At 38.7% G+C, this 19451-nt stretch overlaps 1 long non-coding RNA gene across 3 annotated transcripts in view; it reads left to right on the forward strand.

The window, feature by feature from the left end:
* The window catches only part of LOC120502713, a 55092-nt gene extending 48088 nt beyond the window's left edge, over window positions 1–7004 (forward strand). Inside the window, exons 3-5 of one of the 3 annotated variants that reach the window (XR_005627579.1) lie at window positions 2373–2544; window positions 5602–5764; window positions 6491–7004. This is a non-coding gene — a long non-coding RNA (uncharacterized LOC120502713). Of the gene's footprint in view, window positions 1–2372; window positions 2545–3228; window positions 4095–5601; window positions 5765–6490 lie in introns of those variants that run through there. The other 2 variants (XR_005627580.1, XR_005627581.1) reach the window with 2 other exon arrangements.
* Window positions 7005–19451: the final 12447 nt, after the last annotated feature.

Raw genomic sequence — 19451 nt, forward strand, 5'->3', positions numbered from 1 at the left:
GAACAAACCCTTGCAGATTGAAGGGGCATCACTGGTCTGTGCTCTGTACTCCTGCTGTGCCTGGAGATTAATGTGCTGGGAGGTGTGAACACACTGAGCAAACCAGGGAGCCTGGCTCACTGGGTGAATTTTACACTGGGTGAATTTTAACTTTAATTTAATTTGAAAACTTCCAGAGCTTTCTCACTGATACTGCAAAAATCTGACGTACATTCCTAATTTTCTACACTGTAAGTAGATCTGGCTAATTTGTTCCCCAGCTGTTTAATTTGCAAAGGGGGCTGTCATTCTGTGTTAAATAAAACTGGTAAAGATGGAGCCCAAGGAAGATCTGTGTAATGATGAAAGTTTGTTCCAGTTCAAAGCTGCTGTTGATGTTGGGTGTGATCCAAAAACTCTTGATGCCAGATGCAATGCTTTCATTGATGTAATCAGATTTCAAATCTGGGCCAGTGTGTGTTCAGCCCACTACTCCTTTAGCTACTGCTCTGGTACCTGACTGGGAGGATGAGGTGTGCCAACAGCATTTAGAAAAACACCATCCCTAGTTGCCCTCTGCCTTAGTACTATATGCAAGGGCTGCTCACTCCTAGTTGTATAATTCACTCTGTTTCTCCCCCCAGGAATGTAATGTGAGATATTTCTTTTGTCTTCTTCAGTCTAGCCTTGCTTTTAATTTGTTTTCCTCAGGCCAGATGTGCATGGTTTTGTGTAATCTGCAGGCATTGTGGACCAAATCTGAGCGACTCTCTCTGCCCCTAAATCTGAGCTGCTGGCTCATTCAGCCAGGAACTGATTTCTGAATAGTCTCTTTGGACTCATTACCTGAGCCTAGACATGCTTGGTGGCCTCATCACTGGCACTTGCTATACTTCTATATTAAGAAAAAAGAAAAAAGTTAATGTTTTGAAAATTCAGGCAATTGTATGAAAGATAATGGATGAATGAGGCTTTATAGTGATTTGATCTGGTATTATTGTGTGTTAGAGACTCATGCCAAATCATGGTCTTGGCAAGCTCCACCAGAGAGTGACTGGCCCTGCGGCTGACAGAAGCTCCCTGGGGGAGAGTCTGGAATTGGAGGTCTTCTGTTTGACTTCACTTGTCAGGGAAATGTGCCACATTGGACAGTCTCACAGCTGAATTGGTTTCTCAGTTGCCTTATGATTCATATTACCCTTTGTTGTTGCTGATCATACTGTTTTCTTTTTTGTTTCATCTGCCTGTTTTTTCCTGGCTTTATCTGTCTCTGTACTGCTAAAATTCCCATTTTCTCTTCCAATTTAATTTTAGAGGGAGCAGTATGGAGACCCCGGCAGATAATCTGTCTCTGGTTAAAAAATGCTGATGTCCTTAGCAAGGCAATGTCTTATATCAGTGTGGTGGGCAAAGAAACCAAAATACTTCTCCTGCTGTCAGAAAAGAGAAAATATTTTTTCTCTTTCCAATATGCAAGTGTTTCCTCTATGATTTTTAACAATTGTTAATAGCAGCTAAGCAGTTATGGTAAAACTTTGCTTTATGGACTGTGTACTATTTTGGGTGCTGTGCTGGTGGGTGAAGAATCCTGGTATAAGTCAATTTTCTATTCTGAATCTCTTCTCCCACATATAAAAGGAGAATAAAAATGCTGGCTGGATTTGAAATCCACTGCTGAAAAATGTTACTTAGAAGTTGGGCATTATGATGTATAATTATAATCAAGCCCATATAAGCATTATGTATGAGAAAGTAGCCTGATAGCATATATGGCTGTGAGTGTAAAGAAACCAGGAAATTCCTCCTGCTGTTGTAGACAAGTGACAATGGAGATATTTTTAAGTACAGATATTAGCTGTTCACTGTGTCAGTAATGCAGAGAACCTGGGAAGGTGCATTGCTACTTGTTAAAATTCCTTCCTGGCTTTAATTTCTCTGTCATGATTTTGCATTAGCATAATCCTTTGACCTAAATAAGAAAATATCAGCAAAGGCATGAAAACTGAAATCAGGTTTCCGAGTTGACTGTCCTGCTGTACTTTGTGAATGGCATTAGCTGGTGGAGGTGAACAGGACAGTAGGAATTACTCCCCCCAAAAATCTAGAATTGTACATCAGAACCAAACTTATTTTTTGAAGTTTCACTTTCTGTTGATGTATGCATTTTTTACTTGTATTGAAGAATTCTCTCCTGAACTATGAGAACCTTGGAAGTACTTCAGGAAATCCTATCTAAACCATCAGCTTCTTACTGGCTTACAAAAGTAAAAAGTAGTTTTGTTATCTCAAACAAATGCACATTGTTACTGTTGATTTAGAAAGTATTTTTAGCTCATGAACATACCCAAAGCATGAAGTGTCAACTATGAATCTTTGTTGTTTTATGATTTCAGGTATGTGAATTGCATAGATCCACAGGAAATTCTATATGTGAACAAAGTTTGAGATCTGCCTCCAAAACTCCAGTTGCTCCTTTTTCTATTGTCACTTCCCTTGCTGATCTTGCCTGGACACCTCACGACAGTCCAAGGACAAGCTGCTGTCTGAGAGACCTGCATTATAAACGTATGTTCATCAAAATTAATGTCTTCTCCCTTACTAGATTTTTTTTTTAATTAATTGGTTTCAACCCCTGGCATCAGCACAGTAAATTTAAACCCCGTCAAATCTCTTGACTTCATTTAATACCTGTTACAAAGAATACCTCCATATGATTTTTTAAAATGGAAACGAAGTAACTGTAATGACTCAAGCTCCTTTGTTAAAGGAGCAAAAAGGTTGCAAATTGCACAATTCATCAATCTGAAATGCTTGTTCAGTCCAGTTCTGTTCTCCTATTTGTTTGCATCATGATACTGACTTATAGTATTTCACTTGTGTAAAAGCTCAGAACAAACCCTTGTTTACAAGTGAAGTAGATTACACAGTATAAATCAAGATAGCAAATTGAAGCTGAGACTATTTCTTTTTTCTGAACTACAATCCTTTCTTGTTACTGAGAATATTAATAATACAGTGACTACAAGGTAAAACTAGCTTCTTTGAAGTTTTGAAAGGGTTGAGACCATACTGTGCTAAATACACCTGAGGAAGTGGTGTGAATTTCCCTGAAGGGGAATCAGGACTGGTGTGGGAACACAACACAACCAGACTTGTTATAACACCTCTTATAAACTTGTTTTTTATTAGTAGACTCAAGATGTTAATGGCAGAAAGCTATTTCCTCTATTAATTCACTTTTTAGTGCAGGTTGCACATCTGCACACAGCTGGAACAGCAGTGAGACACCAACGCTGCAGTACACTCACTCAGAAGTGGATGGTCATCCTGGGCACAACTGTGTTTTCTAGCAAGGTGTTTGGAATCTCCTTTGAGGTGCCTGTAATCAGGAGGTCTGTGCCACACCTGTAGTTCCTCTCTTAGTGCAGCAGCTCATTTCCTCTCTTGGTGAGGTCAGCATAATCCCATGACTGGTTGATGGGCACCTTAATCAGCCTTTTGTCTTAAATTCACTAGTTCCCGGGAGACTTTGCATGTGCTATCTCATGGCACATATATTTCTCATGGTTTTCAGGTGATGGTCCCTCCATCCACATGTGTAGGTCCCTTGTCCCCCTTCAGGGATGCTGGTGCAGAGGGGTTTTGTGGCAGGAGCAGCGCTGCTGCTGAGCCTTCAGCTGTTGCTGAGGGAGACAGAATGTGTGTGGGAGAAAGGAAGATATGACCCTGTTGTGTAGGTGGGGAACTGGGCCACAGCATTTTGCTGATTTGCCTCACCCCTGGCAGGAAGCTGGCAGCAAGGCTGTGAGCTGAGTCCAGGATGTCTGTGTCCTCCTGGCCCAGCCTTTCACTCTCAGGAACAGCTGTCTCTGCAGTTTTTGACTCCTGTTGCTCTTCTTGCTCTGCTGCAAGATATGCAGTTACAGCACTCCTGCTTTCCTGGCTATACTGTCATAAGTGGAGTCCAGTTTTTGAGGAAAACCTCAAAATATTTGAGACTGGGTTTCTAGGGCTTGGTTGGCACACTTACTGGGACTCAGCCTTAAGGTGTTTGTTCCTCTTAATGAACTAGAGACATTTCTTCTAGTCTTTAGTCCACAAATTGTGAATGGAAAATGAACAGCCCAAAGGAGATGTGTTGGGTGTCTGAGAACAGTTGCATAGAAGAGTTCATTTTCCCTGTGACTTTTTCACTCAACATATCTGAATTATTTGGAAGAAAAGAAAAAAAAATGCTAAACACTTGTAAAAAATTATATCCAAAAGGAAGACTCAAAAGAATTAGGAGAAATTATTATTGAGGCTGCGGTTCATTATGATGTGTTTTTGCTGAAGTCACTTTACCAGTCCTTACCTTTCCACTGTTCCCTAGCCCAAGTACTGAAAACAACAGTTGACAAAATGACCCTTGTTTTTATTTGTTCAATTTGTTAATATTTCTTTAGATTGCACTGAAAATTGTACTTGAGTGTTGTCATGGTGTCGGGATTAGACTCTAATGAGGGTATGAGTCATGAGCAGGCCTAGCATTGTAACTTCATGTTAACCTTTTCCCTAGCTCTTTTTGTTTCATTCTCTGAAAGTTCAATAACTTTTATACATGAAAGACTGTGTGGAAATTTCTTTTATCTTTAGGTTCGTTCTGTTTAATGGAATTCACTGAATCAAGAGGCCAGAAATTCCTTTAAATGCCAGTAACTTCAGTAATTTGGAGTTAATCTCCACTGAATTGTCTTAGTTAATTGCTGTCATATGTAAACCAGGCTTTGGTTGACCAAGGATGATTAAAATACACTTTGGGTTAGAGCAGTATATTTAAAAAGACTTGACAGTTTCTTCAACTGTCTTTTTGCTCGATGAAAGAATTTCATTTGAAGATCCTCATCTTAAAAATATTCTTGAGAGTCTCACTTTCTTTTCCTGATAGACATAAGAGTGGTTATAATAATAAAACAAACTCCTTGTTATAAATCGTACATACATGGAGGACATGATTCAGAACAAGAAAAGATTAGATAATTAAACTCCATGTAATTAAATGAATGAGAATGTCTTCTTGAAGTAGAAGGGTGGGATGACCTCTAGATTTGGTAAGCAAACAGCCTATTGCTAACCCTGGGAGGGAAATAATAAAATAAAATTAATACAGATATCTTTGCCTGAAATGAAATTTCCCATTTTATCACTGTTTGAATGTAGTCTTACTGGTTTTGAATATTACACTTGCAGCAAATAGCTCTCCTGTTTATACATGAAAACCCACTAGACTTTCTGGGAATTTAAGGAAGGGAAAATAACACTAGGACTTGGCTGACCACAATGTATGCAGTAATGTTTTGATTGTCAGATGAAATATGTTGGAAAACTTATGCAGATGTATTTTGGGTTAGGAAAATTGGTGTCCTCACCTAAAAGGAAAAAAGAAATCCTTTGGAGGTTAAAAATGAGAACAAATTCCAGCCTATACTGAAAGATTTAGCAAATTCATGTCAATTTAGAAAACCAGAAAATTACAACTACAAGAGAACACTGTGATTATTTTCTCACATGTGATTCAATTGGGACTCATCGCTCAGGAAAGCCATATGATCAATAAAGTCTTGTTCTGTTTAATTATTATAGAACAATTTGACAAACAACTGAGCCAGTTTCCCCACACTGCCTCAAACTTGGAATAGATAGAAAAAGCATCAAGTTGATTTAATGCAGAGCTATGGATGAGTAGTCAGAAATGGAAGGAGAAATGTGGAACAGTTCTGTCAAAACCCTTGATCACACAAAACAGGTAAGTATTGGACTCCTTTGAAATGCTGAGATTATTTTTAATGCTAGGACTAGATTTGCCTAAAGGTGCAATCAGTAAGAGTTAAGTGCCTTACCTCCTTAATCATTTGTGGGTGTTGAAATGGATTACTGCTAAAACTCAGGTATTTTCAAATCTGTGGAAGGCTGTGTTTGTGCTGGAGCCCTGAGGGCACTAACAGACCTTAGTGACCAGCCTCACCTGGAACTTGCAGGATTAGTGTGTTTAGCCCTCTGCCCTGGGATACAGAGGGGAAGAACTGGTCTCTAGCACAGCTGCAGGCATGCCCTGCCTGCCTGGAGATTCCCTTTTTGCAGAGCTCAACCTGAGCACTGGTAGCTTGGCTTCAACTTAGGCCTGCCCTATTGCCATGGCATTGCCTCATGGCTTGGACCCTCAGCTGGACCTGGATGCTCTGTTGGGATCTGTCCTGCTCCACAGCTCAGGCTGGGGACAGGCCCTGCCTGCTGGGACTCTGCTCACCTGGTCTTACAATTAATCATGTTCTGTGGACTCATCCTTCAGTCCTTTGGCTTCACAGAGATGTTTGAATTATATCTGATACACAATCATTAAAGAATTAGTGCTAGATGAGCAGGAGCACATGCACAGTGAATACAGAATTTCTCATTTTTCTCTAGGATTTCACATTATTTGAGTTTTGTTTTTTTACCTAATTATCTTTCCTGAGGTTTGGCTGCTTCAAAGACTTTCTTGCAGGCCTCTTCTATAATAGATCTTCATTGCCAGTCTTCTAAAGACCAGATGTAATCTCTTCATCTATCTTGTGTGGCTGTTACTGCCTGCTGCAGCAAATCAGCACAACTTTAGCAGCTTTAGATGGATATCTATGTAATCTCTTCATGGGCTGGCCAGCAGAATCCCACTACTCCAGTACACTGATCCTTCACATTCATCATGTGAATATTCAAGTGCTTAGATTTTACTAATGGAAGTGCCCTGGAGAGAAGATAATGAACTTCAAGCAAAGCAAACATTAATCTTTGGTTTTGAGGTATTTGCTGAAAACATCTAAAATTGTCTATCTGATTTTAAAATTTCCAAGTTGAAACATATTTGGCTATTTACATTAGCTGGAGAACATGGTCAATAAAGTAGTACTTGTGTGAGGGAAGTTTCAGTGGAAGTTAATTGCAGGTAATTAAAGGATAGACAAATGATACAATAATTGATCCTAATGCTACAAAGTTAATCAGAATTTTGTCATTTATGAAGCCTGGTCCATTGTGAAATCAATGACAAAATTCTGAAATAACTTTGTAGCATTATTTCAGAATTTTGTCATTGATTTCACAATGGACCAGGCTTCATAAAAGACATATCTGACTTTACAGACAGGAAACTTTCCTCCTTCTTAAGCCCGTCTAAGACATGTCTGACTTTACAGACAGGAAACTTTCCTCCTTAAGCCAGTCTCATGTTACTAACCATTTGCTGAAAGTGTTTTAGCAACTAAGAACATATGAAAAATTAAATACAAACCAAATATTGTCAGAATGTGACAATTGTCAGATTTTGCTTTGTTCAATTCCTCTTCTTTTTTTCCTGTAACTGCTGGCAATATCAGCTGGTATCACTAGCTCTCTGTGGCCGAAAAAGTCAACCTGATTGATGTGACACAGTTCAGTCCAGAGAAAAATCTGCAGTCAAAAATGGATCACAAAGTTAGTTTTACAATGAGTCAGGGCAGTGAAGAATGAAAATACTAAGGTTTCTTGTGAGTGGAAGGAGGATGTGCAAAATGTGTCTTCTCCTTAGGGAAGCAGCTGTACATTTTGTAATGATGCTTTTCATTGTAAATTTTTGTTTCAAATAAATATATGTATTGGAAATATCAAAAATTCTATCAAGTTTTAAGGTTCAATTATCTCAAATCAATAGGAGTGTAAAAATAAATACTGTCCACTAACATTCTTTGGTTTTATAGCACAAGAGAATTTTTTCTGTTTTGTTTTTTGGTTTTTTTTTTTTTTGCTTGTTTTTTGTTTTGGGTTTCTTTTGGGTTTTTTTGGTGGATTTGGAGTCTTAATTATGTTTTGTTCAAATTAAGACCTTCAAACTTATCAAAATGTGAATCTGTGATAAAGAGAATTTGATAAAGAGGGGAGATGTTACATCACCCAAGATGCAAAAGGACTTCTCACTCTTCTTGAGTTTTCTTGCTTCATTTTATTCTTATTTTTAAAAGCCTCTGGATTTTTAACTCATAACTTGGTTCATAACCAAGTTTGGGGTTCATAACAATAGAATAGAATTATTGGTGGCTGTATTTAAAGGGTCTGAAATTTGTACGACAAATATCTGTAGATCTGAGGAGTAAGTGACCACAGGGCTGAAGAGGAAATGAAGTCCAAGAAAAGAGTGAGAAAAGTAGTGGCTGTAAGCAATGAGGGAGTTCTTTGGTCCTTATCACACTGAGTGGAGGTGTGAGAGGAATGGGCACTGAAAAGGCTGAGATAAACCAAAAACCAGAGGGAGGGACAGTCAATTCCTCAGGAAAATCAAATCGCTGGGGATGTTTACACTTATAAACTTTGGTCTTATGGGGTTATATTTTCATATTTCTAACACATGAGAATAATCACTACTCAAACTGAGAAAGTTGCTCATATCCTGTGGTGGAAGAATCAGCTCCAGGCATCAGCTCCGGCAGAATTTATTTTTGCTAAATAAATAAAATCCACATTAGCTGCCAAATAAAAATCATTATCACATGAGTTTCTATTATGCTTGCTTAGACTGTAGTGCATGGAGTAGATATTGCTAATTTATCTTGCATATCTCACACTGCCCAGCATGTGGCTGATAATGGCTTTAGGCTGGGACCAGGCAGGATCATGATGTGTGGCAAAGTCACATCTCTAGTCTGTGTACTGGGTCAGTCTTGAAAGCACACCTCAAAACCACAGCTGTCATTCAGCCTCCTCCCTACAAGACATTCTTGGCCTTCTGAATTCGCTTACAGCAGTCATTTTACCCTTTGGGTCTGCTTCAGGCAATTTAATTCATAAAACAGAAAAAACATACTGTAGATGTTTTTATAATTTCTTTCCTGGTTTTTCTATTCATTGTTTCCAGTTAGTTAAATTTCTTTTCTGCTGTATATTACTACCCATACAATGCAGAGCAGTACAATTGTAAGACCAGAGGGCAGTGAAAAGTCTATTTTTTCCCTTGTGTGCATTTTTTTTCTTTTGCAGTTCAGATCCCCAGAGGGAAAGGTATGCTATTTTTCTACATCTTGTGTTTAATGCTAAATGTAGTCTGCAATGCAGAGATGGGTGCTGCTGCTTGGGGTACCCCTTCCAATTTATGTTGCATCTACTAAAAAATTATATAAAAATGGTTATGTACCAATTGCTGGGAAATGATGCAAAACTCCCATATTCATTCCAGAATATGAAAAGTTGCCCCAAGTATTACTCTCATTCATTTAAAAGGGCTTCCTTATTTATCTTGGTTCCAACAAGACAAGGAATAGAGTTGGTTTGTGTGTGTCCTATTTCAGAGGCTGAACAATGCTGGAGGGACTAATTTTTCTGCCTGCTGTAGCTTCCCTCCTTATTCTTTTAGCCAGATGTCAAGCAGAAGATGGAGAAAAACTTTAGGTGCTCTCAAGAATGATGGTAATAAGAAAAGATGATAGAACATAACTGGATTGTACTCTTGCAGCTGAATTGCTATTGATTTTAGAGAATGTAAAATCTCATTGCAAGACAGGCACCTCTCCAGCCCTTGGCAATGCTCTGGCACCTGCCTGCATGGGGCAGGGTGGCTCCTCAAAAACAGCTTTGCTCTTTCCAAGGAGATGACTTGTAGCAGGCAATTCTGCCTTGTATATGGACATTTGTCTTTCTGACTAGTCCTTCTCCTATTGCAACCATTCGTAGACATTATGTTGACTTCAGCTGTGTTTGTATTTGAGCAACGTGGTGGTGACATTGTATTCAAGATAGCATTATGACATTACTTTCATGTTTAAGGGTTCTGTCGTAGATAACTAAGATACAGTTCCAATCTCATAAAGTTGAAACTAATATGAGCCCAGAACACATTTCCGAAGCAGTTGAAATACAATAATTTTTTTAATAAGTTTTTTTTTTCTTTCTTACTTTTCAATTGCAGATTTTTTTCAAGGAAAGTATATTTTTCTTGCCTAATTTCATTTTGCACATAAGGAAAGAACAGAAGAGGAAATATTTTTGCCAGTGTTTTGCTTTTCCTATAGACAAAGAATACTAAAAGAAAAAACATAATTCTTTATCAAGAAGATAGACCAATAGTTATTAATTATTGTAAAAATTTTAAAGCTTATCTGTAGTGTTCAACTGCAGCAAATAATAGTGTCCAAGTTGCATTTTGTATGGCTTTATTACTATAAAGGACATAGGACAAAGGGAAATGATGCTATTTCTGGTTTAACTTTTATATGACCATGTACAAGAAATGTATGTGGTTCTAAATTGTTTCTTGGTATGGGTCCATCTCAGCAGAAAACCCTTCTGTTAAAAGATATTGTTTTACTGGATAGCCCATAGATGTCTCATAAGCATATTCATGTCCTTTAGTCTTGAGAAAATATTTGTTTCCAGGCTGTATCAACACAAATTGTTTTGCTGTGTAGTGTATATATCTGCATAACTAAGGAAATATGTCACAAATAATTCTACAGGATGTAGCTTTCATTTTCTTCTGTAGTGATATCAAACAGCAGTATAATTATGAGGAACACTGTGTAGGGATATCTTTAACTTGCAAAGACAAGGTGTCACATCTAATACAGAACAAATCTAATAGGGTAATACAGTGTGACAGCAGAGAGTTCAGACTCTGCGTGCTCAGTTACACACTGGAATACGTGTTGGAACAAAGCAGCAGACAGAGTTCAGGAAGCAGAAGTCTTGTGATATTTATAAAGCTTTAAGTATAAAAAATATATTCTCCTGTCCTTTTGTTTTGTATGTTAGCAAAATCCTGGTGGCCCAGAATCTGAATTGTTTTCCAGATATCTTATTTTTTATTAAACTTCATGGTATTAAAAAGAGGCTTTTACGTCCTACTTGTGTAGCCAGGTACTAGATTGTGTTAAATATATAGGTTGTCTTCACCTTTTCTTAATTTCTTTTCATTTTCGTGATGCAAAATGCCATAAACATTGTATTCCAGGCTTCTTTTTCCTTTGTGATTTAAAGTAATATCATAATAAAAATCTAGAAAATATGGGTGACCTGACTTCACGGTGTGTTTTGGACCACTCTCAGTCAGGCTTTGCATGTGATCAGCCTGAACTGCTGTCTCCAGGAAATCCATTATAAGTTCAAAAGGTTTCTACTCCTGGGATAACTTCAGTGATGCACAGCTGAAAGAATAATTTATATTGTTATTAACAGATATGAATTAGGGAACTTATGATGCAGGCATTTAGGAGTATTGGAAAATACGAAGCAATGCTTGGATGCCTGAAGAGTTTGTATTGATTAAGTGCAGTGACAGTTGATGTGCTTCTGTTCAAGGACCAATTTTATGCAATTCAGCTTGATAGATTAACTGGAGATAAGCTATTTTTACACAGTGTATACTGCTTGTTAAGGATGATAAAGTTTCTCTTTTTTTCAGACAGCCATGTCTCAGAGATACCTTGTGAGTCAACACAATTCTTCCTTATGCATGATTTTTCATCATTCTTCTAGTTAAATCACTCAGTACTAACAAGGCAGAGAAGGTATCTCAAACAAGGCTCATAATATTTTGGGAAAACTAGTGAGCGAAATGCTGTTTGCATGGTCACTTGTTGATAGGAAGCACTGGCACAAAGAGAGCAAGAAGGTAATGTTAATTTAAGGGCCAGTGTTCTTGTACTTTATAGCTGAGTCCAACATCCCCATAAGTAATTTTTTTTTTTCCCTAGAAAAGATGCATGACCACCAAGTAGAACTTTATCAGTCCAGAGCAAATCATAAAAGATAGTTTAGAGGAAAAGTAAAATTCCTCAATCCACTTTCCTGTCTGCAGGAAAGGACAGCTTTTCTTTTTCTGCCCTTGCAGGGCTGGAAACTCAATTTTTTTCCCGAAAGACCTAAATATTCCTGGAAATGTTCAATGCAACAGCTTCTGCCTGCCAAGTGAAGCAGTAGGTGTACCTGGGGGGGCATGCAGGACCTGGTTGTATGGCTGGGATGCAGTCCAGAGCCTTGTGGGATGACTCTTCCTTGGGCATTACCTTCTGGAGTCCCTAGATGGAAATCTTGGTAGTAGCACAGTGGGCACAGACTCCCTGGTTGCTATAGCTCTGTCCATCAGAAACAGCTGTGTTAAAAAGTTCCAGCATGGACTACATGGCAATGCTTTGTGGTCTGCAAACTGACCCATGGGCTGTGCTTCTGGAACCCCTGCTCTGAAAAGGTAGATTCTGCCAGGAGATGTTGCTTTCCAGAAACCTCATGTGTAAGTAATTTCAGTATCCGAGGCCACTCATAAACAACAGGCTGTTTCTGGAAGTCCTTTCTAGTATATGCTTCCCTACTCCGTTAACCTGGCCTCTTTCCCTCCTCCTTGTCACTTGAGAATCCACATAAAATGAAGAATGCAGGACATTCAAAGGAAAGTTCCTGGAGCTGAAATGTTACAGCTGTTCTGTCTCCGTTGTCTTTAAATCAGTTTCAGTTTGTTTTAGTGGTGCTGAGGAGAATTAAAACCTTAGAAAAAGTTACTGTTGACATCTGTGGCAGAGGGTACCACCCCCCTGCAACACAGGAGGGAATATGAGCTCTTGACACCTGAAAGAACTGGATTTTTTTACTACTTTATGTTAAGCATATATAGTATGGGCATGAAAGTAGTTTGAAGAGCAGTTTTCCTGCTCTTAGGACAATTTAGTATGAATTTTAACTTAATGAAGGCTCCTGGCTCTGCAAGACACTAATATCCTGTCTGATTTCATGGCTGGAAGATATCCTAACTGGTAAATTTCTATCACCGGTGTGTGGCTCAGAATGGTTCTTTGCTGAAATAACATTTCAGATACCAGGAAACATTAAGCATTCCTCTTTCAAAGGGATGCTTTCTCCTAAGTTTTACATAGTGTACTTTTCTAAATTTTGGTAATTTTTTCTGCTCATATACACTAATTGGATACTGCAGGAAGATACAGCATGGAGAAATGAAAAGGGGAAAAAATCTATTTTAGCAGAGTTTGTCATGAGCTCTGATGAAGATGGCTGTGGGTTTGAACTCATTAAAAAAGGAAATGTTGATGCACTTTTTATTCATTTGCATGTTACTGTATGTAAGATGAAATGCATCCCCAGTCTCTCCTTTTTCTTGCCATAAAATTTGTAGACAGACAGACATGCAGTTGCAGATGTACCATCTACACCTGAGATTAGGTGCAGGATTGTTTTGTGTCCTGTATTTGCACAGAAAGAGGATAAAAACTGGAATATTGTGGGACCTGGGCATTCAAATATCTTTAGGTACTTTTGGAAGACTCTGTCTCTCTGTGGAACTGCACCTTGAAGTTGGTGCCTGACTGGTGGCAGGTTGGGTTGGAAAGAGCTCACTAGCTGGCATCAGCCAAATATAAAGGCCAAACCAGAAGCAAAAACTCTGTGGTTAAGGATCCATTTGGAATGTTAGTCTTGCTATTCTTTTTATTTTTCTTGCACTTATTATTTTTAGCCAAGTAGAGATATCAAATTTCCAGTTCTAAATAACCTTTGATGAATTGAACATAACAAAGTTATTTAGAACTGGAAATTTGATATCTCTACTGCATCAGACTTAACATTTGTTTTAAAGGAATCTCTCTATCAGGGAATGGTTTCTTAGGGTCAGCCTCAGGATTACATTACAGCTCCTGTCTGTGCTAGAGCTGCTGTGTATCAGGAGGTCAGTGTAAATAGTGAAAATCTGTAGCCTGGAATGATCCAACGTGACACAGACAACCTAACCCCACATTACAATTAGCATGCCAGGACTTAATTCCTTGTTAAAGCACAGTGCTTCTTTCACTTGGGAATGTAAAAGTGCTTATAAATCTAATTTAAATTCCTATTTGAAAAAGATGATCTAGTCTTGGATTCTCTTGGGCACTTAAAATCTCAAATATGGAAGGGCCTGTTCTTATACTCAGGAAGATATTGATAATAGCAGATAGTTTGATAGCATTATGAAAAAAAATCAATTTGTGAAATGATTTTACAAGACTATTTGTTTATCTTGGTCAGGCTTAATTTTCTGCCTTGAGAAATCAGCACTCTTTCAGCACTCTTCACGGAAAGGCTGTTGCTGACCCTGCTGGTTTCTATTGAACTAAACATAGTTAGCAAAGTTACATTTGCCTTTTACTCAGCAGAAATTTCAAAGTTTCAGTCTGTCTCTAATTCCCAAACAATTACAAGAAAAGCCAGCTAAGGAACAACACAAAGGAACTGGCAACCCCACTCACCCCAATCATTCCAACATGAAAAATGGTCTTGGATGCAAATACTAAGAGAACAGAAAGTGATATAAAGATGTATAAAAAGATGTGAAACTTTTTGAGAAATGGTTGCAATTTATACTTGAAAGAGCCATAATGGCACTGCTTCTCTGCACTTATATTAGGCATTTCATCTGAAGATCTCAAAAGGTATTGAGGGAGTGAATTTAGTAGTATTGTAGTCTCCTCCTTCACCTTTAACAGGTTGCAATAGCACTAGGGGAAAAACTAAGGGAGGACATTAACGGAATTCACAATGTCCTCTCCAGCTTAGGCTCTCCAATAAATGATCTGCTGCCACCTGACCTTGCCAGTCTAGGTATAGCACATAGAAAATCATAGGTGCTGCAAAAACCTGATCTGCTAGAAAACATTATGCAGGAGAAAGTCTACAAAGTTCTGTCACAACCAGAGTCAGAGGTGCACAATGTAGCTGAGGGGCCCTCATGCCAGAGTTCTAAAACATAAAAACCTACATGAGATCTTGGTTAGCTGTCTTGACCCTCCTGTATGCTCAATGAATGGAACAGCCGCTTTTATCTCACAGTTTCTGACCTATTTTAGGTGTTTCTTTTAGCACCATTAACTGAAATGGTTAGGTAGATGTTTAAAGTGACGTGAAATTATCTCCCCACCAAAAGTAAGCACTTGGTGGTATTACAATTGGGCTGAAAATAGAACTTTTGATTTAGATTTTTTGATTCCTGGGTAAAGACACTAGTAAAAAGAGCATTAAAGTCATTATGAATTTAATGGAAGTTTCCTGAACTGCTGTGCTTAGTGCTGGACTGCAGGTGGTCTTTATGCAATTGACATGCTGTGAGTTGTCTTAAACAATGAGATCCTACAGGGACCAAAGCAGAGAAATAATGCCTTTATGTCTAATACTTGCACCACAGCAGATAAATATTCAGGTCCCTGGAGAGTCATGATTCTGAATGTGTAAGCACATTTTATCTCTCTCAGACTGCGCAGTTAGGTGGCTACTGGAATGTGAGATTTTTGGGTTTTTTTGTGGATGCAGGATCACCAGCAGTGCTGTTTTGTGTGACACAAGCAGTGCATGTTTTTAGGCAGCTTGCTCTGTATGACACTGAAAGATTTTCTGGGAAATGGGAATGACAGCCCTAGCATGCAGAAGATGGAAAAGGCTGTGTTTAGTATATTTTGTAGCTGTTTCTTGCAATCAGAGCAAGAATGAAACTGATCTGGTTGTCTCAATACCTGGTGTGGATCAAACTGGTAAAGAAAATAGAGGGGAAACAGCCCAGTCTGGCTTCCTTCAGTTAGTGAGTCCTAATGAAGGTCTAGTGTTGTTCCTGCTGGGATATATCAGCAGCTTTGAGGTAGCTAAAGAAATACCTTGTATAGAACAGACATTCCCTAGAAAAGCCTCCTACTTGTTTGTAGACTGGAGTTTTATGATCTTTATGGATGGTAAAGAGTTTGCAGACCAAAAACCTAACTCAAGTTTATGCTGTAGTATCCAAACAGGTTAAAGGTGTGATGCTAGCAGCCTACTATGTTAAAAACTTCTGTTCTTTCAATAGCTTCCTGCATTGTATTATATGGAATTTTTTTTTTTCTGATGAGGCTTCAGTCTGCACACAGCTTTCTCAAAAAGCTCCTGAAACACAAAATCTTGCATGCATTTGCAGAAGCAGCGGGTGCTGAGGAAGTGGCAGTTACAGTGCTGCCACCAATTTCAGTGGCACAGCAGGAATGGTCTTTAAGAGAGGAACTAGACTTACAAGCACTCCATGTTCTTGAGAAATATTCCTTATTACAAAACAAAACTCCTTTCTTAGAAGGCTTGAGGCAAAGAAATGACTCCTTGCCAAGATAATGTCTGCTGCTTTTGGTTACTGGCCTCAGTAGACCTTTCAGGAAAAACTTGGTTTAGGAAGTGGTGAATTGAGCACTTTCAAGAGAGTATTTTTTAGGGAATGTCTAAGCTGTGCCATATTCAATTCTGGTCTTGGCAGCTTAAAACCATTTGCTCAAGTGAGGGATTCAGCAGCCCTCTAGGTTTCCCCTCCCTTTCATGTATTTGTCCAAAGTCCTTTGACACATTTTGTCATCTTAATGTCTGCAGAGAACTAACTTAATGTCTGTGTACCATCTGCTGGGTAAGTAAATATCTGTTTTGCAGCATGACAAGGCACTACTTGAAGATACACACAAGGCACTAATGAAGATCTCTAAGAGGTGTGCCCAAAATCATGGCACTGTTCAGAAGGTTGAAATACTTTTGTTTAGTTTGTGTGCTCCATTTTCAGTTTTCACACAGTTCTCCAAGTATTAGACTTTTTAATTTTTTCTGAAAGAAACATTTAGAATATCCTGACAGAGGCGCGCTTTTTTTGTTGTTGTTGTTGTTTTTGGGGTTTTTTTGGTTTTTTTTGGTTTTTTGTTGAACTGTCTCTAATTAGGAGGCAGGCAGAAGTGGTTACTTTTGGAATTCAGGCAGTATTTACAACCTGATTAATGTATAAGTGGCTTACTGCTTCTATGTTTCTGTATCTGTACTGCATCTAGAGGTCATAGCTCTGTGAGGTTGGTACTATACACACATGACCCCTTTACTACTGAGAAGATGCCTAGGCCCACAAATTAGAGAGAGCTGAAATGTTGTCTTTTTTCCCCATACAGAATTTTTGGATCCCTCACTGCCTTCTTATTTTGTGACTGGGAGGAGGCTTTTTTGGTCTGGGCTTGCTGTCCCAGGTCTCTTGCTCTTTTTCATTTTCTCTTGGCATCCAAGTAGTAGATTTTTGTCAACAATAGCATAATCTTACTGACAATCATAGGAATTCGTAGACAATTTTTCATAATTTCAATTACTTCATGTCTTGAAAAGAAAGCAATGAGAGGGATAAATGTCAGCTCTGAAGCTGATGGCCTGGATGTTGGTGAAAGCTGGTGGTTGGGGTAGAGCTTTGGGGAAGCTTACATGGCTCTGACCTGAGTATCCTAGTAGTGATCAATCCATTGAATAAAAAACTCAGTCATAAAAGAGGGTAAGTGAATTTATATTAGCAAGTGTATTACCTGTATGATGTTTTCTGGGTCATTCTGAATGACATACTTTGAGAAAACCTTCTTTGATTTCATTTTTCAGAAACATTTGCTTCAGCCCTCCGGTATCTTCCAGCAACTTGCTGTTAGTGATTTCATCTTATGCTGTATGACTTTTTAGTAATATACTGGGAATTTTTTCTTTTATGCTTGCCTTTTTTTTGTTGTTCTTCTGTTCAGACTGAGGAACTCAGAGCCTGGGCTTCCCTAGAGTTTCAGCTATATTATTCTCTTATTTTCCTTTTCCATCTCAGCTGCTAATTGCATTTTCTGTCTTTTTGTAACAGTGGGATGAGCTGTTCTTATCCCACCAGAAGTCTGGTTTCTTTTGGATTATTTAATATCTTTTTACTTAAGAGACTTTATCAGTTCCTCAAGCATTCTGTTATGTTTTATTTGCTTTATTGTCTGTCTTGGTATTTAATAAGCCTGGTGCAGTGCTTTCCCAATGGATTTCCTTTGCCTCCCTAGTGTAGAGTCTTTTTTAGCAATTAGAGAAAGTGTTTTTCATTGGTTTCCATTTTTTTGGGCCGATGGGCTCTTCCCTGCTGTTTGACTGGCATATTGCAGTGCTGGCTTAGCCACTTTTCCCCAGACTGATTATCTATTTTCTTGTCATAGCCTTCCAGAGCTTCAGCTATTTTCTAAATGTTAATCTTGAAGTTTTTCCTGTCTTCCTTTAAGCTTGCTTGCAGGGATGCAAAGTGATTTTTCCCAAAGGCAAACTGAATTTTTAGCTCTCTAGCCATATACATACACTTATTATAAAAGCCTTGTAGCATCAAAGATGATTCAATTGTTGTGACAGGGCAACTTCAGGAGTCTCCCAGCTCTGCTGCTGTGGTTGACCAAGAAATGGACCCTGACACAGACCAATAGGTATCTTATGTGTGCCTGAGATGGGCTTAAATGCTGGGGTTTTTTGAAGTGACATCCAGACAGCCTCCCTAAGATCCTCACAGCAGCTGACCTTAAAAGATAGTGATAGTGCACAGAAACCCCGTGTTACAGACCCACCTGGACACTAACTCATAGTGTTCCCCACCACAGGAAAAGGAACCAGCTCTATGTAGCAAAACCAGAAATTATAAGCAAGAAAACAAAAATCTAATCAGCACTGAAATGTAAAGTCATATTCTTAAAGCATTTGTATAGCTGTGTTTCTCACCAGCACGCTTCAGGGAATGGGGTTTGGGAAGCTGAAACACAGGCTTGTATGCATTCAAACTTTTATGGTGATCCTCTGAAATCCTTAGCAGAATCATATCTCTTGAATACATGGAGATGTGAGATATACTGACCTCTGGCTCAGATTTTTTGGACTGAATCTTTCATTGTCATCCACATTCTGCCATAAGTCATCACAATCCAGTCCTTATTTTACACACCTCTTCCTGGAAGACAGCAGAATAAGTCTCAGGCAGAAGCTATGCTGTGTGGAGCTTCATCAGCGTGGGCAGGTCACTAACCTTCTGCCAAGCTGGTACAGGTCACTTCTTGTGAACTGGATGTGCTGTTTGTTTCATGAGTTCATCTGTTACAAGCTCAGCATTGTACAGTCAGATCAAAGTCCTGCATGGGGAGGATAAGTTTGCAGGGACAGGCAGAATCAGTAAAGGCTTCCTCATCTGGATTTTGCACTAACTGACTGAATGCAGTTCCTTTGATCAGTTTATTTCTTTTTGTTCTTATGAACCTTTGCATTTCTTTCTTCCCATGTCCACATCTAAACACCTCACTTTAATTTTTCTGCATAAAACTCCTAGGAGGTAAGGTTGTAGCTGAAACTTGGGGAGTTGAAATTACTTTAACCAGCTTCCAGAAGGCATTTGTGACAGGACTGGGACAGAATTTAGGATTTTAGAGACTTGACATCAGCACTGTTTTCACTCCAGTGCTCCAGTCATTTGGGAGGGCTTTCCTTATATTTGCCTTATCTGTCTTTTAGGAACTTGCTGTTGAGCTTCATTTAATGCAATCCCACAGTCTGCCTTCCAAAGATGTAAAGATGTCATTCAAACCACTGTTTTGTTTTTTTGTTTTTTTTTTTGTTTTTTTTGTTTTTTTTTTTTTTTCTGTTGAGCTTCATTT

This window comes from Passer montanus, unplaced genomic scaffold, assembly GCF_014805655.1.
Source record: "Passer montanus isolate IOZ18808 unplaced genomic scaffold, ASM1480565v1 scaffold10, whole genome shotgun sequence".
NCBI classification, from domain to species: Eukaryota; Metazoa; Chordata; class Aves; order Passeriformes; family Passeridae; genus Passer; species Passer montanus.